We start from the raw sequence: 6,978 nt of genomic DNA, 5'->3' as shown, positions 1-6,978 counted from the left end.
TAAGGAAGGATTACATAATTCCATCCAGGTCACCAGGAGGGATCAGCCAATGAATTACACTTGTGAGCAAGCATTCCATAGCTGCAGGTGGCAGTAAATCGCCAAACGTGGCTTTATATCTGTTCAAACAACACACTCCAGGTGGCAGTATGCACCCTTTCAGTTTGTTTGCCAACTCATAAACGTAGTAGTAGAAGAACATGGACTACTTCAAAATGGAGATGATCTCAATGGCATTGCCCGTACTCGCACAGATGCTATAATAGAACAGATACAATGATGCCATGTCTATCTAAGTCTATGTTATATCTAGCACTTATAGTCCTTGCACTTCCACCATAGGTGGACAAAAAAAATGAATAACTTGTGGGGGAGTTTTATTTTGACATGAGGTAAGATGAGAGGAAGTGGGTCAGACCCTACAGACCCACGCTTGTAAAGTCTGTTCAATAATATTATCCTTTAGATATTTTGTCTCATATTCCCCGGTCATAATGTTCAACCGCCCTACCCACCAGTACAGTGAGTGTAAATTGAATTGTATTTAGCTTCTTGCTTCCCACAGACTGTTGTTGTGCCACCCAGTACAATTGAAAGCAACGTTAGTGTATGTACTGTAAGTACAGCTGCATTGCTAAAAGCACCTAGTACATTTGGGTGCAGTAGGTCTTTAGACTCTCCTGGAGGTGGTTTGTAATTAGATCTTCCATGGCGTGAGGCAGTGTTTCTTCTTTCTCTGGACTCTCGTTTGAGGACTCATTTTAAGGTCAAGCAGGTCATAAACAGTACTCTAAAATTATGCTTTTGTTAATTCCATGAAGTTTGGATGTTGAAAGGGAATGAATGCATTTCTTACCAAATGTATTGCTGCAAAGCAGATCAACTTATGTGCCAGTTAGTCACTGCAGTAGATCATTCAGGAAAACAACGTCTTCAATGGCCAGTACTGTATAATCAATGATCCCACTAACAAAGCCTCATTGGTTTTATTGGAACACAACACATCTCTGTTATGTAGTGGCTGTGTGAGTTCCACTACTCTTCTACATTTGCACACACTGTACATAGATCTTTCTATTTTTCTTTTCCTTTGTGTTATTGACTACGTTTGTTTATGTGTAACTCTGTGTTGTTGTTTTTGTCGCACTGCTATGCTTTATCTTGGCCAGGTTGCAGTTGTAAATGAGAACTTGTTCTCAACTGGCCTACCTGGTTAAATAAAGGTGTAATAAATAAAACATTGAACTTGGAGTCTGTAGTTGTACACAGTGAAGCATTGAGGATGAGTAATTGTGTTCTTGGAGTGATGTCATAATGGATCATGCGGTCATAAGAAGATAGAATCCTCTTGCCATTAGGCTACAATCTTAGGTGGGAGAACATTCTGAGAGAAGATTAGTTGGAGAAGGTCATCATATTGGTAAGTCATGTTTATACATTTCTCCAAAAGTTATGGTGAATCTACTATAATGGAGAGGATGGTTTTAGGCAAATATGATATAAATTCATATCCATTTGTGTAGCCTACTGTGAGTATCTAACTCCTGTCTTATGTTTAAATTAATATTTTCTTGGTTAAATATTGGTTTGCATTCATTTATCTAAACTGATAACTGTATAATCTGGATTACCGAACCTGAGCTTGATTACTGAGGAGTTTCAATTGATTATTAATGTCTTAAAACACATTTAACAGCATAGTGTACTATACTATAAACATTTTGAAAAGATTTACACAAATCTATAGTATAAAGAGAAGTTTACATAATTGGTTGGTCACAGCTTGTTAAATTTGGATACAGGGCTGTCTTATGGTGAGATGCAAAATAATGTATTAGAGGCACTAGAAATGTAGGCATTGATGAAAGACACCGCATAGGTTAAAATGCTTTAATAGTAGTTTGAATGGCTATAATGAATGCATGTAAATTGTGTTTGGGGAAACTGGGAGGTCATGTTTTTTGGAAATACTGTCACTATAATCACAGGATACATAGCCGCAGGAAGTAGGGGTGCTGAGGGTGCTGCAGCACCCCCTGATAAATTGTAATAAATAAATACAAATAAATACATTTGATATTTTTTATTATTACAATTGTATTTTCCCACCAAATTAGTGCCCTAGGCCTTTGAGTGGAGAAAAATACTCAACAGCAGAGCGGAGAAAATTATTCCTCAGTACCCGCCCACACATCTTCCCTCATCCATGACAGGTTGCAATGGTTCTTACTGGTAAGAGGTTAGAGGTACAGAGGGCTATATACCCTTTTCACACTACTGAGCCAATTCAGCCAAACATTACGTTGCTATTGTGTGTCACAGTGAGAAACACATTGTCAAATTCATAGAATTAGGAATTAGAATACTAGAATGGAAATGAACCTTCTTATGATGGTCCAAACGTCAGCGATGTTGGTCAGGGAGTTGGTTAACCATGGGTTCCCAGTGCTGTGATAGGATATTGTGTAAAACAATTGGTATAAAAACTGTATTTCCAATTAATTATATGACAGTATTTTAGGTTGACTATAATTTCATTACATCACATGCCTTACTTTTATTTTCCTGCATAAGTAAAAGCAGGAAATGCATCACCTATGCAGCTACAGCCATTCATTCCAATTAGACTGGCTTTGGATTTCTCCCTGACCAAGATGGCTGCCAATTTCACCCCATTATGGAAATTTGATAGTTTATGACATAGCCCCTCTAGTAATTTAATAGGATCTCTATGGTCATAATATGGTTGAGAGGTGATATTCTAGAGATGGTTAGAGTAGGCATAGAAATATAATTGCTACATTTTACATTTACATTTTAGTCATTTAGCAGACGCTCTTATCCAGAGCGACTTACAAATTGGTGCATTCACCTATAATATCTAGTGGAACAACCACTTTACAATAGTGCATCTAAATCTTTTAAGGGGGGGGTTAGAAGGATTACTTTATCCTATCCCAGGTATTCCTTGAAGAGGTGGGGTTTCAGGTGTCTCCGGAAGGTGGTGATTGACTCCGCTGTCCTGGCGTCGTGAGGGAGCTTGTTCCACCATTGGGGTGCCAGAGCAGCGAACAGTTTTGACTGGGCTGAGCGGGAACTGTGCTTCCTCAGAGGTAGGGAGGCGAGCAGGCCAGAGGTGGATGAACGGAGTGCCCTTGTTTGGGTGTAGGGCCTGATCAGAGCCTGAAGGTACGGAGGTGCCGTTCCCCTCACAGCTCCGTAGGCAAGCACCATGGTCTTGTAGCGGATGCGAGCTTCGACTGGAAGCCAGTGGAGAGAGCGGAGGAGCGGGGTGACGTGAGAGAACTTGGGAAGGTTGAACACCAGACGGGCTGCGGCGTTCTGGATGAGTTGTAGGGGTTTAATGGCACAGGCAGGGAGCCCAGCCAACAGCGAGTTGCAGTAATCCAGACGGGAGATGACAAGTGCCTGGATTAGGACCTGCGCCGCTTCCTGTGTGAGGCAGGGTCGTACTCTGCGAATGTTGTAGAGCATGAACCTACAGGATCGGGTCACCGCCTTGATGTTGGTGGAGAACGACAGGGTGTTGTCCAGGGTCACGCCAAGGCTCTTAGCACTCTGGGAGGAGGACACAAGGGAGTTGTCAACCGTGATGGCGAGATCATGGAACGGGCAGTCCTTCCCCGTTAGGAAGAGCAGCTCCGTCTTGCCGAGGTTCAGCTTGAGGTGGGGATCCGTCATCCACACTGATATGTCTGCCAGACATGCAGAGATGCGATTCGCCACCTGGTTGTCAGAAGGGGGAAAGGAGAAGATTAATTGTGTGTCATCTGCATAGCAATGATATGAGAGACCATGTGAGGATATGACAGAGCCAAGTGACTTGGTGTATAGCGAGAATAGGAGTGGGCCAAGAACAGAGCCCTGGGGGACACCAGTGGTGAGAGCACGTGGTGCGGAGACAGATTCTCGCCACGCCACCTGGTAGGAGTGACCTGTCAGGTAGGACGCAATCCAAGCGTGCGCGGTGCCGGAGATGCCCAGCTCGGAGAGGGTGGAGAGGAGGATCTGATGGTTCACGGTATCAAAGGCAGCAGATAGGTCTAGAAGGATGAGAGCAGAGGAGAGAGAGTTAGCTTTAGCAGTGCGGAGAGCCTCCGTGACACAGAGAAGAGCAGTCTCAGTTGAATGCCCAGTCTTGAAACCTGACTGATTAGGATCAAGAAGGTCATTCTGAGAGAGATAGCAAGAGAGCTGGCCAAGCACGGCGCGTTCAAGAGTTTTGGAGAGAAAGGAAAGAAGGGATACTGGCCTGTAGTTGTTGACATCGGAGGGATCGAGTGTAGGTTTTTTCAGAAGGGGTGCAACTCTCGCTCTCTTGAAGACGGAAGGGACGTAGCCAGCGGTCAAGGATGCGTTGATGAGCGAGGTGAGGTAGGGGAGAAGGTCTCCGGAAATGGTCTGGAGAAGAGAGGAGGGGATAGGGTCAAGTGGGCAGGTTGTTGGGCGGCCGGCCGTCACAAGACGCGAGATTTCATCTGGAGAGAGAGGGGAGAAAGAGGTCAAAGCACAGGGTAGGGAAGTGTGAGCAGGACCAGCAGTGTCATTTGACTTAGCAAACGAGGATCGGATGTCGTCAACCTTCTTTTCAAAATGGTTGACGAAGTCATCCGCAGAGAGGGAGGAGGGGGGGGGGAGGGGGAGGAGGATTCAGGAGGGAGGAGAAGGTAGCAAAGAGCTTCCTAGGGTTAGAGGCAGATGCTTGGAGTTTAGAGTGGTAGAAAGTGGCTTTAGCAGCAGAGACAGAAGAGGAAAATGTAGAGAGGAGGGAGTGAAAGGATGCCAGGTCCGCAGGGAAGCGAGTTTTCCTCCATTTCCGCTCGGCTGCCCGGAGCCCTGTTCTGTGAGCTCGCAGTGAGTCGTCGAGCCACGGAGCAGGAGGGGAGGACCGAGCCGGCCTGGAGGATAGGGGACAGAGGAAATCAAAGGATGCAGAGAGGGAGGAGAGGAGGGTTGAGGAGGCAGAATCAGGAGATAGGTTGGAGAAGGTTTGAGCAGAGGGAAGAGATGATAGGATGGAAGAGGAGAGAGTAGCGGGAGAGAGAGAGCGAAGGTTGGGACAGCGCAATACCATCCGAGTAGGGGGAGAGTGAGAAGTGTTGGATGAGAGCGAGAGGGAAAAGGATACAAGGTAGTGGTCGGAGACTTGGAGGGGAGTTGCAATGAGATTAGTGGAAGAACAGCATCTAGTAAAGATGAGGTCAAGCGTATTGCCTGCCTTGTGAGTAGGGGGGGAAGGTGAGAGGGTGAGGTCGAAAGAGGAGAGGAGTGGAAAGAAGGAGGCAGAGAGGAATGAGTCGAAGGTAGACGTGGGGAGGTTAAAGTCACCCAGAACTATGAGAGGTGAGCCATCCTCAGGAAAGGAACTTATCAAGGCGTCAAGCTCATTGATGAACTCTCCAAGGGAACCTGGAGGGCGATAAATGATAAGGATGTTAAGCTTGAAAGGGCTGGTAACTGTGACAGCATGGAATTCAAATGAGGAGATAGACAGATGGGTCAGGGGAGAAAGAGAGAATGTCCACTTGGGAGAGATGAGGATTCCAGTGCCACCACCCCGCTGGCTCGATGCTCTAGGGGTATGCGAGAACACGTAGTCAGACGAGGAGAGAGCAGTAGGAGTAGCAGTGTTATCTGTGGTGATCCATGTTTCCGTCAGCGCCAGGAAGTCTAGGGACTGGAGGGTAGCATAGGCTGAGATGAACTCAGCCTTGTTGGCCGCAGACCGGCAGTTCCAGAGGCTGCCGGAGACCTGGAACTCCACGTGGGTCGTGCGCGCTGGGACCACCAGGTTAGAGTGGCAGCAGCCACGCGGTGTGGAGCGTTTGTATGGCCTGTGCAGAGGAGAGAGAACAGGGATAGGCAGACACATAGTAGACAAGCTACAGAAGAGGCTACGCTAATGCAAATGAGATTGGAGTGACAAGTGGACTACACGTCTCGAATGTTCAGGAAGTTAAGCTTACGTTGCAAAAATGTTATTGACTAAAATGATACAGTACTGCTGGCTGGTGGAGTAGGCTAGCTAGCAGTGGCTGCGTTGTTGACTTTGAACGTGTAGCTGGCTAGGTAACCTCGGTAGTTTCAGTACTACACCTTGTCATGATACAAAGCAACTTTGTAGCTAGCTAGCTAACATAACACTAATCAAGACGTTCCTTGTAGTGTATTTAGTTTCAACAATGCTGCTCGTCGGTAATAGTTGGCTAGGTTAGGAAAAATGGCGTCGCGGGGGACGGAAATAGCTGGCTAGCTAACCTCGATGGCTGGCTAGCTAACAATTATCAATTAACAATTATCAAGCTATGACAAAGACAACTAGGTAGCTAGCTAGGTAACACTGCACTAGTCAAATCGTTCCGTTGTGAAGTATTAGTAACTACAGCGCTGCTAGTCGGTAACGGATGGCTATCTGGCAGTGGGTTAATGATGACTAGGTGTGTTGAGTAAGTCTGGCGCCGCGTCGCGGCTGGCTAGCACACCTCGATAATACTCAAACTCAAACTACACAATTATCTTAGATACAGAGACAGCACAGACAACTATGTAGCTGGCTAACTAACACTAACACCACACTAATCAAGTCGTTGCGTTGTAATGTAATAGTTTCTGCGGTGCTGCTAGTCGGTAGAAGTTGGCTAGCTAACAGTGATGACTAGCTAGCTAGCAGCTAGCAGTGTTGACTACGTTAGGAGGACGAAGATAGCTAGCCTCGATAATTACTCAGTTACTCTAAACTACACAATTATCTTTGATACAAAGACGGCTATGTAGCTAGCTAAGAAGAATTGCTCAGATCAAACAAATCAAGCCGTTGTAATGTAGCCAGCTAGAAAGGACATCCCTATTCAATTCAATGCCGTGCTGATGGGTGCACCCTTAGCAAAGCAGGAAGAAGTGTCCTCCATTAACCAAGAAGTACAGGATTGTATTGTGCTCATTTAATGTCAACTGACA

Source organism: Salmo salar, chromosome 23, assembly GCF_965601325.2.
Source record: "Salmo salar chromosome 23, fSalSal1, whole genome shotgun sequence".
In the NCBI taxonomy this organism is placed as follows: domain Eukaryota; kingdom Metazoa; phylum Chordata; class Actinopteri; order Salmoniformes; family Salmonidae; genus Salmo; species Salmo salar.
Note: the sequence above shows the minus strand (reverse complement) of the source record.